Genomic DNA, 1,012 nt, shown 5'->3' with positions numbered 1-1,012 from the left:
GCTTACGTTTTAGCAATCTATAGACTATTAAACTTGTTCTAGTTTTGAGCCATTATATAGTTAATTTACTTTCTTTATATTAAATAGATCTAGATACTTGTCTTAATTAATCTAACTTAGTAACTTAGTCTGTAGATCTGTTTTCTTCTTCTTAGTAAGCGTTTTATTAATATCTGCTAAACTAATAGTAAAGACTTATACTTTTTTATGTTTTTGTGATTTTATAAGAAGATTAAAAGCTGCCGTACTTACTAGTTAGTAGTTCACTTATAGTAAGTCGTTTTCTTGCTTTATAATTAATCTAGTTTCTCTAAAAAATAGTTTGTTTTTACTAGCTTATAAGTCTGCTTTCTTAAATTCTATTTATAAGTAATTAAGAATTATCTTATAATCTTTTAATCTAGATACTATATAATAGAAGAGACTCTGTTTATGTCCTTTTATATTTATTTTTATTTTAGTAACTTCTATAAGTTATTAGTCTTTATCTGATTCCTTTTTTATATTATTTATTATATAGAGAGTAATAAGTATATATTATAGGCTGTAATAAAGAGTATAATATTAGTTAATTAATTTATAAGCTTTTTATTCTAAATCTATTAATACTTAAGCAAGAAAAACTTAATTAATTACTACTAATACTAATAAAGATAGTTTAGTTATTTTTGTTTTAAATAAACGCTATTCTTCCTTTATTACTTTATTCTTTAGCTCTTACTTACGCTTTCTTATAAGGGCTACTTGTTTTCTGACTTAATTACCTTCTCTTCTCCTTCTTTCTTAAGTAATAGAGTAATAGCGATTAATACTTTTTGTGCTAGTTGCTGCCTTATTTCTTATCCTTTAGGACGTTATACTAAAAGAAATAAGTATTAAGAGATAAAATATTTATTTGCTTTATATTATATATAGAGTCCTTAGTCTTTTCTCTTTTAAAGCTTACTACTTATTACTTACTTTATATATTTCTTTTTACTAATTAATACTTTTACTATTAATCCTGTTCTAA

The sequence above is a fragment of the Endocarpon pusillum genome (genome assembly GCF_000464535.1).
Source record: "Endocarpon pusillum Z07020 unplaced genomic scaffold C706679, whole genome shotgun sequence".
NCBI lineage: Eukaryota > Fungi > Ascomycota > Eurotiomycetes > Verrucariales > Verrucariaceae > Endocarpon > Endocarpon pusillum.
The sequence above is the reverse complement of the archived record's forward strand: the minus strand, read 5'-3'. Positions refer to the sequence as shown.